This window comes from Piliocolobus tephrosceles, chromosome 5 (assembly GCF_002776525.5).
Source record: "Piliocolobus tephrosceles isolate RC106 chromosome 5, ASM277652v3, whole genome shotgun sequence".
NCBI lineage: Eukaryota > Metazoa > Chordata > Mammalia > Primates > Cercopithecidae > Piliocolobus > Piliocolobus tephrosceles.
The window spans coordinates 67972191-67994775 of record NC_045438.1 but is presented as its reverse complement, the minus strand read 5'-3'; positions in this window follow the sequence as shown (position 1 = coordinate 67994775).

Sequence of the window (22585 nt, the reverse complement as noted above, 5' to 3'; positions counted from 1 at the left end):
CAAATGTTACCTTTTCCAAAACTACCCATTGTCGGCCCTGCACCCTCATCCTGTGCCCATAAAAAACCCAGGCTCAGCTAGCAGAGAGGAGAAGCAGCTGGACGTCACAGACTATGGCTGGACATTGGAGAGAAATGGCGTAACTTCAGAGAGACAGGTTAAAGGCATAACTTCAGAGAAGAATCCGGCCAGAGACAGTCAGACCTCAGGGGAAGATTATCTTCCCGACACATCTCCCTTTAAGCTCCTCTTTCCACGGAAAGCCACCTCTATTGGCAAAAAGTCTCCCACATTTACCATCCTTTGATTTGTTTGTGCAACCTCATTTCTCCTGGATGCCAGACAAGAACTTGGGAACCATGAGTGCAGATGCAAAAGGCTGTCACACTGACCCTCTGCCCTTGCTGGTGGAAGGCAGCTGCCTCACGTGAAAAGGTAGAAGGTCCATTGAGCTGTTAACACTTAAGCTGTCTGCAGGCAGCCAAGCTAAAGGAGCACTGTGACACATCCTCTGGGGCTTCAGGGGCATCTCCTCCCAGATGCTGCCACAGGGCTGGCATGGAGGTGTATATGGCCGGCACCCAAGCTCCTGCACCCACTCACCGGCATACTCCCTCCCACAAGTTGTGGAGCACAGTGGATCTGAGTAAGTGGAGTTCACCCTTGCTGGTGCTGGAGTGGCCAGCTGACTCCAGCACTTACGTACTCCAGTTCCCACCTCGTTCACTCACATACTTCCTCACGTGAAGAGTTGAGAGTAGTTGTAAAGGTGGCACCCCCTTCACAAGTCCTGTGAAGGGGTCAGGGAAATATCCTGCTTCAGAGTGGCATCAGCACATTCTTTGCATGTACTCTCAGACTGCAGTGGGACAGAGGGAAGCCCATCCTGATCCTACCCTACAGGGAACTACAGAAGCCAGCCAGCTAACTCAGGCAGCAGTCACAGGTTCAGAGAAGTTTCTAATTAGGATTTCCAATATAATCTTGAGTGAAGATGAATCCCCTTGGCCAGATCCAATGGGCAAGAGGGAAGCCTTGCCAGCTACAAGGGAGCTGGATGGGGCATACTGCCACCTGCTACTCCCCACTACCCCCAAAAATTATTTTGTATAATGGAGGTAGCTGCCCTCCTTCCTGAGACATTACCCCAGGGGTCAGAGAGCTGCACTCTGATCCCCATAGAGGCAGCTGCTTGTGCCTGCATGAAAGGAGCCACGGCATGGACTTACCTGGCCCAGCCCTCACCTGGCTTTGCCTCTCCACCTACCTTGGTAACTTAACACAAAGGACAGAAATTTTAAGGAGCTCCATGGCCTTTACCATTGACTGAGACACCAGAGTACCTCGTCAGGGAAACATGAGACAAGCACAAATCCCACTGCTAACACTGGAACGGGTGCTCCTTTGCAAGTGCAACTCTCTGGCTGGAGCCCAACTGAGACAGTCCATTACAACATCAGCAGGCAGAATAACACAGTGCCCATAAAGGACAAAGCTTTTGCATGATCTCAGCTATCGCCATTGCCTGCATTACTCTGGCTAATCAGGAGGTCTTGAGTCTGTCCATATGGCCAGTTTGTTGCTACTGCAACTGGCATTTGAGAAAACCAGCACACTAATGCTATTTATAAGCAAGGAATCTCACAGAATCTATGTCACTCCCCTGCTCCCCCATCAGAGCTAGTGCTGGTACCTGCTGCTAGGAGATTTGAGGATAGGTCATGTCACCGGATCCCTTGCAGACATTCCTCATCACCAGCCTGGAGTGTGGCAGCCCCGCTGGGTGGCTACACCCAGAGCAGCAGCAGCATTCACAGTAATGTGGCCCTCAAGGATTTCTAGTCCTAGGGGAAAGGGAAGTGCACCACAAGTGACAAGAGAATCCAGATGCAGGCCCTGAGTCCCAGAACTTTTCTCTTGTGAGAAGTTTCTCTCAGCAGAGAGACAGGGGCAGTGCTGGGCTCAGTGGGGAAATTCTACAGCTCTACTCCAATAGACAATCAGCCTTGGTCCTCATGAAGGGTCTTGGAGAAGGGGACTTCTTCTCACCTTTATCCACCACTGCAAACACAACTGGAGTTTCTCCCATGGGAGCTCAGTGTGGGGGCACCTGTATACAACCTTTCTGGAACACTTCACGGTGACTGAAAGCCCACAGAAGGAATGCCCTCCAGGTTCAGGCTTGCATGAAAGGGAAAGTCACAATCCCTCTCTACATTGGTACACCATCATTCCTGCAGATGAAAGCAGACACCTGTCTGATCTCAATAGCCGGAACACTGGGTCAGGTGTGGAAGTAGGAAGAGGATCTCTTTCCTACTGACCTGGTAGGAGTCAGGAGACTGGTAGGAGAACTAGGGTGGCACCCTCCCTTCCCCTTGAAAAGATCTCAGTGCGTTGTACTTTGAGCCCCCCTGGCCACCTTTGTTATGGATGAGACATCTGCCCACCATTGGATATTGCATGTACCAACCTGCTTTAGCCTGCTTTATTTACCCATGGACAACACTAACTAGCCTGAAGCCTAAGCTGTTCAACCTAGTGAATAAAATACTGGGGAAAAATATAAATAAATAAGTGAGTGAGTGCACGTCACTGGGGAACAACTTAAGCTTCATGAGACCTCTGCACTTCTGACACCACAGGAGACAGTGAACCTACTCACATACCAAACACATCACTACTATAACCAGCGACTGAAAAAACCATCATACAAAACTCTCTGGAACCAAGAAACTCATAGAGTCTTCACCACTGAATGCACCCAGAGCCAAATTAGGTTGCAATAAACTATAAACATTACTGCCATATCCTCAACAGGGCAAAGAAATTTAAAAACCACTGTCAGATCAAAAATAAATTCAAAAATAATTAGAAATAGTTTACCCAAATGAGAAGGAACAAGAAAAATACTTCTGGCAATACAAAAAAAAAAAAAAAAACAGAGTTATATAACATCACCAGAATATCATACTAACTCTCCAGCAATGTATTGAAACCAAGATGAAATTTTTGAAATACCAGATAAAAAATTCTAAAGGTTGATTATTAAGTTACTCAAGGATATACAAAAGAATTGTAAGAATCAATGTAAATAAATTTTTTAAAAATTTAGGATACAAATAAAAAAATTCCACGAGATATTTTAATGAAAAAACAATTAGAACTTCTAGAAATGAAAGACACATTTAGGGAACTACAAAATGCAGTGGAAAGTTTTAAAATAGACTACACCAAGTAGAAGAAAGAATTTCAGAACTCAAAGACAAGGTTTTTGAATTAATACAGTAAGACAATAATAAAGAAAAAAGAATTAAAAGAGATGAACAAAGTCTCCAAGAAATATGGGATTATGTAATATAGGCAAGCCTAAGAATCACTGGTGTTACTTAGGGTAAATAAAGCAAAAAGTTTTGCCTCAATAATATAACTAGTATTGTCAGTGTAGTGCTGAGGTCCCCAACTACTATTATCTTGCTATCTCTCTTTTTGCTTAAGTCTAGTAGTAATTATTTTATGAATCTGGGAGCTCTAGAGTTAGATGCATATATATTTAAAATTGTTAGGATTGATATGTTCAGGAAAGTTTTAAAAACTTACTTGAGGGAGTAATTAAGGAAAACTTTCTTGGCCTTGCTAGACATACAAGAAGCTCAAAGAACCCCTGGAAGATTAATTGCTAAAAGGACATTACCAAAACATATAGTCATCAGTCATCATATTCTAAAGGCAAGATGAAAGAAAGAATTCTAGGAGCAGCAAGACAAAAGTATCAGGTACCCTATAAGGGGAAAACTATCAGACTAACATCAGACTTCTCAGCAGAAACTTTACAAACCAGAAGGGACTGCAGCCCTATCTTTAGCCTCTTAAACAGAATTAGTGTTAGCCAAGAATTTTTTATTCAGCAAAACTACATTTTGGTCAAGCACAGTGGCTCACACCTATAATCCCAGCACTTTGGGAGGCCGAAGCAGGTGGATAATGAGGTCAGGAGATCGAGAACATCCTGGCTAACACGGTGAAACCCCATCTCTAATAAAAATACAAAAAATTAGCCGGGTGTGGTGACAAGAGCCTATAGTCCTAGCTACCCAGGAGGCTGAAGCAGGAGAACTGTGTGAACCTGGGAGACGGAGCTTGCAGTAAGCTGAGATCACACTACTGCACTCCAACCTGGGCGACAGAGCAAGACTCTGTCTCAAAAAATGACAATAGCAAAAACAAAAACAACCAACAAAAAGACTACATTTTATCAATGAAAAAGAAATAAAGCTATGTTCAGGCAAGAAAATACTGAAGGAATTTGTCACTATCAGATCAGCCATATAAAACGTACTAAAAAAAATTATAAATCTTGAAACAAAAGATTGATAGGTTGATATGCAGCAGAATAGAACCTCTTGAAAGCATAAAATTCATAGGGCCTAAAAGCAGTAACACAATGAAGAAAACGAACTAGGTAACAATTAACTATCTGACTGGAAGCACACCTCACATCTTAATATTAACATTGAATTTAAATGGCCTGAATGCTCAACTGAAAAGATACAGACTGGCAGAAAAGATAAAAAGTTATAAACCAAATATATGCTGTTTTCAAGAGGCACATCTAACATGTAAGGATTCTTATAGTCAAAAGGTCAAGGGGTAGGAAAAGATATTCCACACAAATTGAAACCAAAAGTGAGCAGGGATGCCTCTTCTTATATCAAACAAAACAGTCTTTAAAGCAACAGCAGAAAAAAAAATAGACCAAAAAATGTCATTATATAGTCAGAAAAGGGTCAATCCAACAAGAAGATAAAACAATCCTAAATGTATATGCATCTAACTCTAGAGACCCCAGATTCATAAAACAATTACTACTAGACCTAAGAAAAGAGATAGATAGCAACATAATAATATTTAGGGACTTTGGCACTACGCTATCAACCCTAGATATATTATTGAGGCAGAAAGTTTAAAAGAAACACTGAACTAAATCACACTGTAAAATAAATGGATACTTACAAAATATTCTACCCAAGAAATATAAAATATACACTCTTCAGCACATGGAACATTCTCCAAGATAGAGCATATGATAAGTATCAAAACAAGTCTCAATAAATTTTAAAAATCAAAATGATATCAATATTTTCTCAAACCACAGAAAAATAAAACTAGAAATCAATTCCAAAAAGAGCCCTCAAAACTATATAATACATGAAAATTGAATCTGCTACTGACTGATTTTGGCATTAACAATGAAATTGAGGTAAAAATTTAAAATTCTTTGAAATGAATAACAAGGAGATAAAAACTGAGGGGATACAGCAGAAACAGTGCCAAAAGGAAAATATATTTATAGAGATAAACGTCTGCATCGAACTGTCTGAAAGATCACAAATTGACAACATAACACCATACCTCACGGACCTACAGCAACGGGGACAAACCAAACCAAAAGATAGTAGAATAGAAATGACAAAGAACAGAGCAGAACTAAAGAAACTTTAATCAAAAAAGATAATACAGAAGATAAATGAAACAACAAATTGATTCTTCGAAAATATAAACAAAATTAATAGAGCATTGGCTACATTAACCAAGAAAAGAAGAGAGAAGATTCAAATAATCTCAGTTAGAAATGAAAACTGTGACATTACAACAAACACCACAGAAATACAAAAGATCATTTGAGACTACAATGTACACATCTATAACACAAATTACAAAATCTAGAAAAAATGGATAAATTCCTGGAAACATACAACCCTCCTAGCTTGAATCAGGAAGAAATAGAAATCCTGAATGAACAATAACAAGCAGTGAGACTGAATCAGTAATTTAGACAAAAAATGCCAACAAAAAAATGCCCAGGGCCATATGGATTCACAGCCAGATTCTACCACACATTCAAAGAATATTTGGTACCAATCCTGCTTAAACTATTTCAAAATATTGAGAAAGAGGCAATCCTCCCTAACTCATTCTATGAAGCCAGTATCACCCTGATACCAAAGCCAGGAGAGAACAGAACAAAAAGCAAACTACACACCAATATCTCTTGATTAAAATAGATGCAAAAATCCTAAACGAAACACTAGCAACCCAAATCCAACAGCACATCAAAAAAAACTTACCATGATCAAGGGGGTTTCATCTCAGGGATGCCAAGATTGTACAATATTCAAAAATCAATAAATGTGATTTGTCGCATAAGCAGAATTAAAAACAAAGCCATATCATCTCAACAGATACAAAAAAAAAAACACTCAATAAAATCCAGATTTGCTTTAGAGTGAAAACATTCAACAAACTAGTCATTAAAGGAATATACCTCAAACTAATGAAAGCCATATATGACAAACCTACAGCCAACATCACATTGAGTGGGGAAAAGTTTAAAGCATTCCCCCTAAGAGCTGGAAGAAGACAAGCCTGCTCACTTTCACCACTTATATTCAACATACTGGTAGATGTCCTAGCCAGAGCAATCAGGCAAGAAAAAGAAATAATGAGCATCTAAATTGGAAAAGAAGAAGTCAAACTATCACTATTTTCCAGTGATATATAATTGTGTATCTAGAAAACCCTGAAGACTCCTCCAAAAGGCTCCTAGATTTGATAAATGAATTCAGTAAAGTGTTAGGTTACAAAATCATTGTACACAAATCAGTAGCACTGCCATTAACCAACAATGAACAAGCTGAGAATCACATCAAGAACTCAATCCCTATTAGAATAGCTAAAAAATGCCTAAGAATATACTTACCCAAGGAGGTGAAACATCTGTGCAAGGAGAACTACACAACACTGATGAAAGAAATAATAGATGATACAAACAAATGGAAATATACCCCATGCTCATGGATTAGAAGAATCAATGTAATGACAATGATCATACTGTCCAAAGCAATCTACAGATTCAATGCAACTTCTATAAAAATATCAACATCATTTATAACAGAATGAGAAAAAACAATCCTAAAACTTACGTAGAACAATAAAAGAGCCTGAGTAGCCAAAGCAATCCTAAGCAGAAAGAAGCAATCTGGAGCCACCACATGACCTGACTTCAAATTATACTACAAGGCTATAGTAAAAAAAAAAAAAAAAAAGTACAGTATTGGCATAAAAGTATATACCTAGACTAAAGGAACAGAATATGGAACACAAAATTAAAGTCAAATGCTTACAACCAACTTATCTTAAAGCATATAATAACGTAAGTTGAGGAAAAGACAACCTATTCAAAAAACAATGCTGGGAAAACTGAATAGCCACATGTAGAAGAATAAAACTGGGTCCCTATCTCTCACTATATACAAAAATCAACTCAAGATGCATTAAAGATTTAAATCTAAGATGTTAACATATAGAAATTCTAGAAGAAAACCTAGGAAAAACTTCTGGACATTGGCCTAGGCAAATAATTTATTACTAAGACCTCAAAAGCAATGTAATAAAAACAATAATAAATAAATAAGATCTAAATAAACTAAAATCTTTAGTAATTATCAGAGTGAACAGACAACCCATAGCATGGAAAAATGTTTGCAAACTATGCATTTGATAAAGTACTAATATCTAGAATATAAAAGAAACTCAAGTCAGTGAGAAAAAATATAATCCTATCAAAAAGTGGGCAAATGACATGAATAAGCATTTCTCAAAGGAAGATACAAAGAGTTGCCCCATCCCCCACTCCATGGTATCACTGGTGTACACATATGAACAGAGGCTTACAACCCTGTGCCCATCAGTGCCCCACCCTAGCTGAGGAGTGTGCACCCTTCCACTGGCATGTGCAAATGAGCACAAATCCCACTGTCACAAGACTGAGAAAGTGCTTTGACTGGCACCACCCATAAGAGTGCTATGACCGGTGGCATGGGAATACCTTGGCCCCTTCAACACAGCAGGTTTCTAACCTCAAGGGGCCAGAGGACTAAGCCAGGGACTCGATACCAGCCCCACAGAGTTAGAGCACACAGCCTAGTAGTGCTGAGCTGAGTCTTTTCCCACAAAAATTTTCCAGAAATGAAGTCAGTTGACTGAATTCACATTATATCAAAATCAAGTCACCAGGGGGCATCAAAGTAGATAAAAGCAAACAACAACAACAAAACATCCAAAGAACAGCAACTTCAAAGACTGAAGTAACATCAGCCAACACAGATGAGAAAGAAGCACAAGAACTCTGGCAACTCAAAAATCCACAGAGATTTTATACCTCTAAATGACCACAACAAGATGACAGGATAAAATTCACACATATCAATACTAATCTCGAATTTAAATAGGCTAAATGCCCCCAAGTAAAATGCATGGAGTAGAAAGTTGGATAAAGAAGCAAGATCCAATTGTATGCTGTCATCAAGAGACTCATCTCACATGCAATGACACCAATAGGCTCAAGTACAAGGAGGAAAACTTATCTACCAAGCAAACAGAAATTGCTATTATAATTTCAGACAAAACAGACCTCAAACCAGCAAAATTTAAAAAACAAAACAAAGGATAGAACATTACAGTAAAGCATTCACCTCCACAAGTGGACCTAACTATTCTAAATACATACACACCCAACATATGAGCACTCATATTCATAAAGCAAGCAAGTGCTCACAGACCTTTGAAGAAACTTAGGTAACCATACAACAACAGTGGGAGACTTTAACACCTCACTAGCAATATCAGATCATTGAGGCAGAAAACTAACAAATATATTCAAGACCTAAACTTGACACTTGACCAAATGGACCTAATAGACATCTGCAGAACTCTCCAACCCAAAACAGCAGAATATAAATTCTCATCTGCACATGGCATACTCTAAAATCAACCACACAATTAGTCACTAAACAATCCTCAGCAAATTTTTAAAAAACTAAAATTGTAACAACTACATGCTCTGACCAACAAAAAAAGAAAACTTCACTACCCTTAATGAACATAGATACAAAAATCCTCACCAAAACCCTGCAAACTGACTTCAGCAGCACATCTAAAACCTAATCCACAATGATCAAGTAGACTTTATCCCTGATATGCAAGGTTGGTTCAATATGCGTAAATCAATAAATGTGATTCATAACATAAACAGAACTGAAAACAAATACCACATAATTAATAGGTGCAGAAAAGCCTTTTGATAAAATTCAACATCCTTTCATGTTATAAAAAAGACCCTCAAGAAACAAGGCATTGAAGGAACATACCTCAAAATAATAAGAACCATTTATGGTAAAGCCACAGCCAACATCATACTAAAGGGGCAAAAGCTGGAAGCATTTACCATAAAAACTAAAACAAGACAAGGATGCTCATTCTCACCACTTCTATGCCACATAGTACTAGACACCCTGGTTACAGCAATCAAGCAAGAAAAGAAATAAAGGCATCCAAATAGAAAGTGAAACTATCCCTATTTGCAGACTATATTATTCTATATCTAGAAAACCCCATGATTTCTTCCCATAGCTCTTTGATCTAATAAACACCTTCAGCAAAGTTTCAGGATACAAACTTAATATACAATAATTAGTAGCATTCCTATACACCAACAACATCCAAGCTGAAAGCCAAATCAAAATTCAATCCCATTTACAATAGCCACAAAAAGAATAAAACACCTAGGAATACAGCTAATGAAGGAGGTGAAAGATCTCTATGATGAAAATGACAAAACATTGTTCAAAGAAATCAGAGATGACACAAATGAAAAGTCACTTCATACTCATGGATAGGAGGGATCAACATTGTTAAAATGTTCATACTGCCCAAATAAATTTATAGATTCAATATGTTATTCCTATCAATTTACCAATTACATTTTTCAGAGAATTAGAAAAAACTATTTCAAAATCCTTATGGAACCAAAAATAAAGCCCAAATAGCTAAGGTAATCCTAAGCAAAAAGAGCAACAAACCTGGAGACATCATGCTACCCAATTTCAAACTATACTACAAGGGTATAGTAAACATAAGAGTATGGTACTGGTAGAAAAACAGACACATAGACCAGTGAAGCAGAATAGAGACCCCAGAAATAATGCCACAAACCTACAACCATCTGATCTCTGATGACATCAATGAAAACAAGCAATGGGGCAAAGACTCGCTACTCAATAAATGGTGCTGTGAGAGCAGGCTAGCCATATGCAGAGGATTAAAACTGGACCCCTTCTTCACACCATATATACAAAAATAAACACAAGATGAATTAAAGACTTAAATGTAATACCTAAAACTAGAAAAACTCTGGCAGATAACCTAGGAAATACCATTCTGGACACATAGGACCTGACAAATATTTCATGATGAAGGTGCCAAAGGCAGTTACTACAAAAACAAAAATTGACAAATGGGACCTAATAAACTAAAAACTTCTGCACAAAAAAATTAACAGAGTAAATAGACAACCTAGAGAATAGGAAAAAGTTTTGCAAACTATGCATCCATCAAAGGTCTAATATCCAGAATCTATAAGGAACTTAATTTAACAAGCACAAAACAACTTTATTAAAAAATGGGCAAAGAAAATGAACACTTTTCAGAAGATTTACATGGAGCCACAAGGATATACTAAGATGCTGAACATCACTAATCACTAGAGAAATGCAAAGCAAACCCAGTATTTGACAGCATCTCACACTACTCAGAATGGTTATTACTAAAAACTCAAAAACTAACAGATGCTGGCAAAGTTGATGAGAAAAAGAAATGTTTATACACTGCTGGTGGGAATGTAAATTAGTTCATCCATTGGGGAAAGTAGTTTGGTGGTTTCTCAAAGAACTCAAAACAGAATTACCATTTAACCCAACAATGCCATCATTATGTATACACCCAAAGGAATACAAATTATTCTATCATAAAGACACCTATACATATACGTTTATTGCAGCACTATTCACAATAAGCAAGATATGGAATCAACCTAAATGCTCATCAGTGGTAGATTGGATTTTTTAAAATGTGGTACATATACACCATGGAATACCATGCAGTCACAAAAATGTGATTATTTCCTTTGCAGCAATATGGATGTAGCTGGAGGCCATTATCACAAGTGAACTATCACAGGAACAGAAAACCAAACACTGCACGTTCTCACTTATACATGGAACTAAACATTGAGTACATACAGACACAGAAAATGAAACAGACACCAAGGCCCACTTGAGGGTGGAGGGTGGAAGAAGGGTGAGGACTGAAAAACTACCTGTCAGGTTCTATGCTTATTCCCTGGGCAATGGAAAAATCTGTACACTAAACCCCTGTGACATGTAATTTACCTATATAAAAAACCTGCACATGTTCTCCTAAACCTAAAATAAAAAAAATTTAAATAAGATGCAATGGCCAATAAACATATGAAAAAAATCTCCACATCATCGATAATTAGGGAAAGGCAAATTAAAACCACTGTAAGATACCACCTTACTTTAGCCAGAATTGCCACTATAAAAAGTTGAAAAACAATAAATGTTCACATAGATGTGGTGCAAAGGGAATAATTATACACTGCTGGTGGGAATGTAAATTAGTATAACCTCTGTGGAAAACAGTATGTAGATTTCTCAAAGAACTAAAAGTAGATCTACCGTTTGATCCAGAAATCCCACTATTGAGTATCCACCCAAAAGAAAAGAAATTATTATATCAAAAAGATACCTGCACATATATGTTTATCATAGCACAATTTACAATTGCAAAGACATGGAACTAACTTAAGTGTCCATCAACTGATGAGTGGATAAAGAAAATATGGTATATATATACCATGGAATACCACTCAGCCATAAAAAGGAATGAAATAATGTGTTTTTGCAGTAACTTGAATGAAACTGGAGGTTATTATTCTAAGTGAAGTAACTCAGTAATGGAAATTCAAATACCATATGTTCTTGCTTATAAATGGGAACTAAGATGTAGGTTCACAAAGGCATACAGAGGGGTAGGATGGACACTGGAAACTCAGAAGAGGGTAGGGTGGGGAAGTGAGGGATAAAACACTACCTATTTGGTACAATGTACATTAATCAAATGACAGGTGCACTAAAATTTCAGACTTTAACATTATACAATTCAGAAATGCAAACAAAACCACTTGTTCCCCTAAAGCTATTGAATTTTTTTTTTATTTCTAGGTAATTTAATGTCCTATATGCATAATTTACTCAATAACTTAGCAGTTCCTTGGTCTCCTAAAGCTCAGTGAGATTCTCCACATTCTGGTTAAGTCATCCCATAAGAAGGCCTCAAAACCTGAACACTGAGTGCAGGGATAGTTAATCTGTAGGAGATGATCTCTAAAATTAGCATTAAAGGAAAAGTAACTAAGGCCTGGCCTAGCAGGTGATGGGAAAGGTGGGATGAGATGAGAGATTACAGTAAGTGAAGAAGAGGAAATTCTAGTCAATGCAGATGTCATGAATAATGGGAAGGAGATGAAAAAGAGATTGCTAATGGATTAACCATAAGATGTTTGGTGAAGCTGGGAGTGATAAGAGATGAAGACCAAAGGAGATAGAGTAGGGATCTGATTATATGCCATGCTAAGGAATTTTGATCTTACTTATGGACAGCAAAGAGCTATTGAAAGGTGTTAAACAGAAAAAAAAAAACTGTTTCTACACTCAGAAGTCATTTCTGGCACCAAATGTATGGGTTTTCCATGCCAAACAATTCTTCAATTGTCAGCAGAAACCAACTGGGTGTCCTATAATTAAATTCTGAGACTAACTATGAGGAGTTAACACAGACCTCACAGGTTAAGGGCTCAATCCTACAAAACTGCTGCCCACTTCAACTGCAAGTAGTGATTTCCTAGGTCATATGGTTTAGCTCTGTGTCCCCACCCAAATCTCATCTTGAATTGTACTCCCATAATTCCCACATGTTATGGGAGGGACCCAGTGGGAGATACTGGAATCATGGGGTGCAGTTTCTCCCATACTGTTCTCATGGTAGTGGATAAGTCTCATGAGATCTGATGGTTTAATAAGCAGAAACCTGCTTCACTTCATTCTCATTCTCTCTCTTGCCTGCTAAGATGTAAGATGTGGCTTTCACCTTCTTCCATGATTGTGAGGCCTCCCCAGCCAAGTGGAACTGTGAGTCCAATTAAACCTCTTTATTTTGTAAATTACCAAGTCTCAGGTATGCCTTTATCAGCAGTGTGAAAATGAATACAACAAATTTGTACCAGTAGAGTGGTGTGCTGCTGAAAAGATACCCAAAAATGTGGAAGCAACTTTGGAACAGGCTAATAGGCAGAGGATGGAACAGTTTGGAGGGCCCAGAAGAAGAGGAAAATGTGGGCAAGTTTGAAACTTCCTAGAGACGTGTTGAATGGCTTTGCTCAAAATGTTGATAGTGATATGAACAATAAAGTCCAGGCTGAGGTGGTCTCAAATGGAAATGAGGAACTTGTTGAGAACTGGAGCAAAGGTGACTCTTGTAATGTTTTAGTAAAGAGAACTGGCAGCATTTTGCTCCTGCCTAAAAGATTTGTGGAACTCTAAACTTCAGAGAAATGATTTAGTGTATCTGGCAGAAGAAATTTCTAAGCAACAAAGCATTCAAGATGTGACTTGGGTGCTGTTAAAAGCATTCAGTTTTATAAGGGAAACAGAGCATAAAACTTCAGTAAATATGCAGCTTGACAATGTGATAGAAAACAAAATCCCATTTTCTGAGGAGAAAATCAAGCTGGCCACAGAAATTTGCATAAGTAATGAGAAGCCCAATGTTAATCCCCAAGACCATGGGAAAATGTCTCCAGGGCATGTCAGAGGTCTTCAACAGCAGCCCCTCCCATCACAGGCCTGGAGGCCTAAGAGGAAAAAGTGGACTTGTGGGCCGGGCCCAGTGTCTGCATGTTGTGTGCAGCCAAGGGACTTGGTGCCCTGTGTGCAAGTCACTCGAGGAATGGCTAAAAGGGGCCAACATAGAGATCAGGCTATGGCTTTAGAGGGTGGAAGCCTCAAATCTTGGCAGCCTCCATGTGGTATTGAGCCTGAGAGTACACAGACATCAAGAATTGGGGTTTGGGAACCTCTGCCTAGATTTCAGAATATGTATGGAAATGCCTGGATGTCCAGGTAGAACTTTGCTGCATGGAGAACCTCTGCTAGGGCAGTGTGGAAGGGAAACGTGGGGTATGAGCCCCCACACAGAGTCTCTACTGGTGTACCACCTAGTGGAGCTGTGAGAAGAAGGCCACCATCCTCTAGACCCCAGAATGGTAGATTCACTGACAGCTCGCACTGTGAGCCTGGTAAAGCCCTAGACACTCAATGCCAGCCTGTGAAAGCAGCTGGGAGGGATGCTGTACCCTGCAAAGCCACAAGGGTGGAACTGCCCAAGACCATGGGAAGCCACCTCTTGCATCAAGGTGACCCAGATGTGAGACATGGTATCAAAGGAGATCATTTTGAAGTTTTAAGATTTGACTGCCCTGCTGAATTCTGAACTTGCATAGGGCACTCCTTGGTTTTGGCCAATTTCTCCCTTTTAAAATGGCTGTATTTACCCAATACCTGTACCCCCATTGTATCTAGGAAGTAACTAAGTTGCTCTTGATTTTACAAGCTCATAGGTGGAAGGGACTTGTCTTGTTTCAGGTAAGACTTTGGACTATGGACTTTTGAGTTAATGCTGTAATGAGTTAAAACTCTGGGGGACTGTTGGGAAGGCATGATTGGTTTTGAGATGTGAGGACATGAGATTTGACAGAGGCCAGGGGCAGAATAATATGCTTTGGCTCTGTGTCCCCACTTAAAGATCAAAGTGTATTCCCATGATTCCCATGTATTATGGGAAGGACCCAGTGGGAGAAATTTGAATCATGGGTGTCGTTTCTCCCATACTGTTCTCAGGGTAGTGAATAAGTCTCATGAGATCTGACGGTTTGATAAGGGAAATCTGTTTTACTTGATTCTCATTCTCTCTCTTGCCCGCTGTGATGTAAGTCATGCATTTTGCCTTCCACCATGATTGTGAGGCCTCCCCAGCCACAGGGAACTATTAGTCAAATTAAAACGCTTTCTTTTGTGAATTACCTAGTCTCAGCTATGTCTTTATCAGTAGCATGAAAATGAATACACCAGATTACCTACATTTTGTCTGACTTGGACAAAATTCAAAACTTCCCACAACCCCTAATTTATTGAGCTCAGGTTCAATAATTTGTTATAAAGCCTCATGGAACTCAAGGAAACACTTTACTATTACAAGTTTATTATAAAGGATGTTATAAAAAATACAAATGAACAGCAGTGAATCTATAAATTGCTTTGGGCAGTATAACCATTTTCACAATATTGATTCTTCCTATCTATGAGTATGGAATATTTCTCCATCTGTTTGTGTCCTCTCTGATTTCCTTAACTAGCACTGACATTCTTCATAGAACTAGAAAAACCTATTTTAAAATCTATATGGAACCAAAAAAGAGCTTGTATGGCTAGGAACAATCCTAAGTAAAAAGAACAAAGCTGGAGGCTTCACACTACCCAACTATAAACTATACTACAAGGCTACAGTAACCAAAATAGCATGGTACTGGTACATGGTACTGATACATGACACATAGACCAATGGAACAGAATAGAGAACTCAGAAATAAAACCACACATCTACAACCATCTGATCTTTGACAAACCTGACAAAAACAAACAATGGGGAAAGGTTTCCCTATTTAACAAATGGTGCTGGGAGAACTGGCTAGCCCTATGCAGAAATTGAAACTGGACCCCTTCCTTACACCTTATACAAAAATTAACTCAAGATTGATTAAAGATTTAAATGTAAAACCCCAAACTATAAAAACCATAGAAGAAAATCTCAGCAACACCATTCAGGACATAGGCATGAGCAAAAATTTTATGTTTAAATTGCTAAAAGCAATTGCAACAAAAGCAAAAATTGACAAATGGGATCTAACTAAAAAGCTTCCTCACAGTAAAAGAAACTATCATCAGAGGGAACAGATAACCTTCAGAATGGGAGGAAATTTTTACACTCTATTCATCTGACAAGGGTCTAATATCCAGAATCTACAAGGAACTTAAGCAAATTTACAAGAATATAACAACCCCATTAAAAAGTGGGCAAAGGACACGAACAGGCACCTCTCAAAAGAAGACACGTATGTGGCCAACCATATGGAAAAAAGCTCAACATCACTGAGAGAAACGCAAATCAAAACCACAATGAGATACCATCTCATGCCAGACAGAATGGCAATTATTAAAATGTTAAGAAACAGATGCTGACAAGGTTGTAGAGAAATTGAAACACTTTTACACTGTTGGTGGTAAGCTAAATTAGTGCAACCATCGTGGAAGATTGTGTAGTGATTCCTTAAAGATTTAGAACCAGAAATACCATTTGACCCAGGAATCTTATTACTGGGTGTATACCCAAAGGAATACAAATCATTCTATTATGAAGACATATGCTCATGTATGTCCAATGCAGCACTATTCACAATAGGAAAGACATGGAATCAACCCAAATGTCCATCAGTAATAGACTGGATAAAGAAAATGTGATGCATACATAACCATGTAATACTATGCAGACATAAAAAGGAATGAGATCATGTCCTTTGCAAGGACCTGGATAAAGCTGGAAGCCATTATCCTCAACAAACTAATGCAGGAACAGAAAACCAAACACCACGTTCTTACTTACAAGTGGAAGCTAAACAATGAGAACACATGGACACAGGGAGGGGAACACCACAAACTAGGGCCTGTTGGGGGAGGGCAGGAAGGGTGAGAGCATCAGGAAAAACAGCTAACGCAAGCCGGGCTTGGTACCTAGATGATGGGTTGACAGGTGCAGCAAACCACCATGGCACACATTTACCTATGGAACAAACCTGTACATCCTGCACATGTACCCCAGAACATAAGATATACAAATGAGCAGTCAGGTGAAGAGGTACCTAGAGCGAGGTCTGAAAGAGTCTCTAGCACAGGAGCTTCTGTTCCCATGGAGTTGGAGCGCCCTCCCTGCAGAGAGATGCATGGAAGCTCTCTGAATTTCATTGTTTAGGGTTTTTATGGAGGCTCTATGTCAGCATGATTGAATAAATCATTGGCCATTAGTGACTGAACTCAAGCTCCAGCCCCTCACTCCTTCCAAAAAGTCAGCGGATGAGGTTGAAAGTTCCGACCTTCTAACCACGTGGTTGGTTCCTCTGGAAGCTTTCTAGGACATATCCTCCAGCCACACCCCAACCAAAAGTGATCACATTAACATGAACTCAGGTATGACTCAAAGGGGCTTATGAAAAACAAATAATGCTCCTTTCCCCGCTATTACTGAAGAAGATACAAGTGTTTCAGAAGCTCTGTGAGAGGAAACCAAATATATTTTTCTTATTATATCACAGGTGTTAAGTAGAAAAATCAAATGACCAGATATTCTGGGCGGTCATACACAATCTGAATGAGAATATTCACATTTTTCGTTGTGTCCTCTCTGATTTCCTTAACTAGCATTGACATTACTCTTGGAAAATGATGAGCCTTAATGTTTTGAATATATTCTTCTCCCTAGTCTCTTTCTTCTCTAGTTCTTAGATTTCTAGGAGACATATTTCTGTGTCTTAATTTCTTTTTTATATTTTCCATCTCCATATTTCGCTGGTGAATTTTGAGTGATTTCCTTAAATATATCTTCAAAATTTACTATTTTTTCTTTGACTATATGCAGTCTACTGTTTAACCTATCACTGAGTTTAGTATCACTGATGTTTCATTTCTAGAAATACTGTATGGCTACTTTTACTTCTGCTTGTTTACTTTCATAAGCTTATTACTGTTATATGAACTCCATTATTTTTACCTCTGTAATAACATAAACATACTCATTGTAATTTCTCTGCAATATTCAATTCCTAGGGTATAATTTTTCATTTTTTTTCTGATTCTTTCTCATGGTATTAAGTTTTTTTGTGTTCTAGATGAGGCTTTTTGTCTCTCAATCACATTTTCAAAATAAACTATCTCTGTGTATGCCAAGCACAGGCATGGTCCTGCCATGATATAAGTAATTTAGACTTCACTATAGGGTGATATGTTTTATAACTTTCACTAGAGTCTTTAGGGATGTGATTTTTATTTTATTATTTTATCTTTTGGTTTCTTAAGCCTAAGGGTTGTAAAAACTTAAAGCCCATACACACATACTTTTGAGATTTAGAGGCTCCAGTATGTCACAATTGATGTCTTACAACTCATGTTGGAAACAGATGGCCTACTTTGATGTGTTAACTTTAAGAGAGTGTGATAGTTTGAATATATGTGTTCCTCTAAAACTTTTTTTTTTTATTATACTTTAAGTTCTAGGGTACATGTGCATAACGTGTAGGTTTGTTACATATGTATACTTGTGCCATGTTGGTGTGCTGCACCCATCAACTCGTCAGCACCCATCAATTCGTCATCTATATCAGGTATAACTCCCAATGCAATCCCTTCCCCCTCCCCCCTCCCCATGATAGCCCCGATGTGTGATGTTCCCCTTCCCGAGTCCAACTGAACTCATTGTTCAGTTCCCACCTATGAGTGAGAACATGCGGTGTTTGGTTTCCTCTTCTTGTGATAGTTTGCTAAGAATGATGGTTTCCAGCTGCATCCATGTCCCTACAAAGGACGCAAACTCATCCTTTTTTATGGCTGCATAATATTCCATGATGTATATGTGCCACATTTTCTTAATCCAGTCTGTCACTGATGGACATTTGGGTTGATTCCAAGTCTTTGCTATTGTGAATAGTGCCGCAATAAACATACGTGTGCATGTGTCATTATAGCAGCATGATTTATAACCCTTTGGGTATATACCCAGTAGTGGGATGGCTGGGTCATATGGTACATCTAGATCTAGATCCTTCAGGAATCGCCATACTGTTTTCCATAATGGTTGAACTAGTTTACAATCCCATCAACAGTGTAAAAGTGTTCCTATTTCTCCACATCCTCTCCAGCACTTGTTGTTTCCTGACTTTTGAATGATTGCCATTCTAAATGGTGTGAGATGGTATCTCATTGTGGTTTTGATTTGCATTTCTCTGATGGCCAGTGATGATGAGCATTTTTTCATGTGTCTCTTGGCTTTATGAATGTCTTCTTTTGAGAAATGTCTGTTCATATCCTTTGCCCACTTTTTGATGGGGTTGTTTGTTTTTTTCTTGTAAATTTGTTTGAGTTCTTTGTAGATTCTGCATATTAGCCCTTTGTCAGATGAGTAGATTGCAAAACTTTTCTCCCATTCTGTAGGTTGCCTGTTCACTCTGATGGTAGTTTCTTATGCTGTGCAGAAGCTCTTTAGTTTAATCATATCCCATTTGTCAATGTTGGCTTTTGCTGCCGTTGCTTTTGGTGTTTTAGACATGAAGTCCTTGCCCATACCTATGTCCTGAATGGTACTACCTAGGTTTTCTTCTAGGGTTTTTATGGTATTAGGTCTAATATTTAAGTCTCTAATCCATCTTGAATTAATTTTCATATAAGGAGTAAGGAAAGGATGCAGTTTCAGCTTTCTACTTATGGCTAGCCAATTTTCCCAGCACCATTTATTAAATAGGGAGTCCTTTCCCCATTTCTTGTTTCTCTCAGGTTTGTCAAATATCAGATGGCTGCAGATGTGTGGTATTATTTCTGAGGACTCTGTTCTGTTCCATTGGTCTATATCTCTGTTTTGGTACCAGTACCATGCTGATTGGGTTACTGTAGCCTTGTAGTATAGTTTGAAGTCAGGTAACGTGATGCCTCCAGCTTTGTTCTTTTGACTTAGGATTGTCTTGGCAATGCAGGCTCTTTTTTGGTTCCATATGAACTTTAAAGCCGGTTTTTCCAATTCTGTGAAGAAACTCATTGGTAGCTTGATGGGGATGGCATTGAATCTATAAATAACTTTGGGCAGTATGGCCATTTTGACAATATTGATTCTTCCTATCCATGAGCATGGTATGTTCTTCTATTTGTTAGTGTCCTCTTTTATATCACTGAGCAGTGGTTTGTAGTTCTCCTTGAAGAGGTCCTTTACATCCCTTGTAAATTGGATTCCTAGGGATTTTATTCTCTTTGAAGCAATTGTGAATGGAAGTTCATGCATGATTTGGCTCTCTGTTTGTCTGTTACTGGTGTATAAGAATGCATGTGATTTTTGCACATTAATTTTGTATCCTGAAACTTTGCTGAAGTTGCTTATCAGCTTAAGGAGATTTGGGGCTGAGACAATGGGGTTTTCTAAATATACAATCATGTCATCTGCAAACAGGGAAAATTTGACTTCTTCTTTTCCTAACTGGATACGCTCTATTTCTTTCTCTTGCCTGATTGCCCTAGCCAGAACTTCCAACACTATGTTGAATAGGAGTGGTGAGAGAGGGCATCCCTGTCTTGTGCCAGTTTTCAAAGGGAATTTTTCCAGTTTTTGCCCATTCAGTATGATATTGGCTGTGGGTTTGTCATAAATAGCTCTTATTATTTTGAGGTACGTTCCATCAATACCGAATTTATTGAGCGTTTTTAGCATGAAGGGCTGTTGAATTATGTCAAAAGCCTTTTCTGCATCTATTGAGATAATCATGTGGTTCTTGTCTTTGGTTCTGTTTATATGCTGGATTACATTGATTGATTTGCGAATGTTGAACCAGCCTTGCATCCCAGGGATGAAGCCCACTTGATCATGGTGGACAAGCTTTTGGATGTGCTGCTGAATCCGTTTTGCCAGTATTTTATTGAGGATTTTTGCATCGATGTTCATCAGGGATGTCGGTCTAAAATTGTCTTTTTTTGTTGTGTCTCTGCCAGGCTTTGGTATCAGGATGATGTTGGCCTCATAAAATGAGTTAGGGAGGATTCCCTCTTTTTCTATTGATTGGAATAGTTTCAGAAGGAATGGTACCAGCTCCTCTTTGTACCTCTGGAAGAATTCAGCTGGGAATCCATCTGGTCCTGGACTTTTTTTGGTTGGTAGGCTACTAATTATTGCCTCAATTTCAGAGCCTGCTATTGGTCTATTCAGGGATTCAACTTCTTCCTGGTTTAGTCTTGGAAGAGTGTAAGTGTCCAGGAAATTATCCATTTCTTCTAGATTTTCTAGTTTATTTGTGTAGAGGTGTTTATAGTATTCTCTGATGGTAGTTTGTATTTCTGTGGGGTCTGTGGTGATATCCCCTTTATCATCTTTTATTGCATCTATTTGATTCTTCTCTCTTTTCTTCTTTATTAGTCTTGCTAGAGGTCTGTCAATTTTGTTCATTTTTTAAAAAATCCAACTCCTGGATTCATTGATTTTTTTGGAGGGTTTTTTGTGTCTCTATCTCCTTCAGTTCTGCTCTGATCTTAGTTATTTCTTGCCTTCTGCTATCTTTTGAATGTGTTTGCTCTTGCTTCTCCAGTTCTTTTAATTGTGATATTACAGTGTCAATTTTAGATCTTTCCAGCTTTCTCTTGTGGGCATTTAGTGCTATAAATTTCCCTCTACACACTGCTTTAAATGTGTCCCAGAGATTCTGGTATGTTGTATCTTTGTTCTCATTGGTTTCAAAGAACATCTTTATTTCTGCTTTCATTTCGTTATGTACCCAGTAGTCATTCAGGAGCAGGTTGTTCAGTTTCCATGTAGTTGAGCGGTTTTGATTGAGTTTCTTAGTCCTGAGTTCTAGTTGGATTGCACTGTGGTCTGAGAGACAGTTTGTTATAATTTCTGTTCTTTTACATTTACTGAGGAGTGCTTTACTTCCAATTATGTGGTCAATTTTGGAATAAGTGCAATGTGGTGCTGAGAAGAATGTATATTCTGTTGATTTGGGGTGGAGAGTTCTATAGATGTCTATTAGGTCCGCTTGGTGCAGAGATGAGTTCAATTCCTGGATATCCTTGTTAACTTTCTGTCTTGTTAATCTATCTAATGTTGACAGTGGAGTGTGGAAGTCTCCCATTATTATTGTATGGGAGTCTAAGTCTCTTTGTAAGTCTCTAAGGACTTGCTTTATGAATCTGGGTGCTCCTATATTGGGTGCATATATATATTTAGGATAGTTAGCTCTTCCTGTTGAATTGATCCCTTTACCATTATGTAATGGCCTTCTTTGTCTCTTTTGATCTTTGATGGTTTAAAGGCTATTTTATCAGAGACTAGGATTGCAACCCCTGCTTTTTTGTGTTCTCCATTTGCTTGGTAGATCTTCCTCCATCCCTTTATTTTGAGCCTATGTATGTCTCTGCATGTGAGATGAGTCTCCTGAATACAGCAGACTGATGGGTCTTGACTCTTTATCCAGTTTGCCAGTCTGTGTCTTTTAATTGGACCATTTAGTCCATTAACATTTAAGGTTAATATTCTTATGTGTGAACTTGATCCTGCCATTATGATATTAACTGGTTATTTTGCTCATTAGTTGATGCAGTTTCCTCCTAGCCTCGATGGTCTTTACATTTTGGCATGTTTTTGCAATGGCTGGTACTGGTTGTTCCTTTCCATGTTTAGGGCTTCCTTCAGGGTCTCTTGTAAGGCAGGCCTGGTGGTGACAAAATCTCTAAGCATTTGCTTATCTGTAAAG